Genomic DNA, 288 nt, shown 5'->3' on the forward strand with positions numbered 1-288 from the left:
CGAACAAAGCCAACCATCCAAACAAAAACAAAGAGAGAAAAGCGTTACCCTTTCCTTCGGCTCCCGCCTCCCCGCCCCTTCTTCCGCCCTGCTGTGTTCTTTTGCCCCGCGGCCCAATAACCTAACAGCCATAGCGTTGCGGGGTAAGTCTGGCAGGTGGATTTATTGCGTCAATATTTTCAGGCAGTTTGGTGGCCCTGAGCGCTGCAATGTTGCAGTCGGCGTCGGATGTTACAAGCGTTGCCGGACGGCTGCCTCGGGGCCTCATGTACCCAATTATTTAACTCT

The sequence above is a fragment of the Penaeus monodon genome, chromosome 27 (assembly GCF_015228065.2).
Source record: "Penaeus monodon isolate SGIC_2016 chromosome 27, NSTDA_Pmon_1, whole genome shotgun sequence".
Classification (NCBI taxonomy): Eukaryota; Metazoa; Arthropoda; class Malacostraca; order Decapoda; family Penaeidae; genus Penaeus; species Penaeus monodon.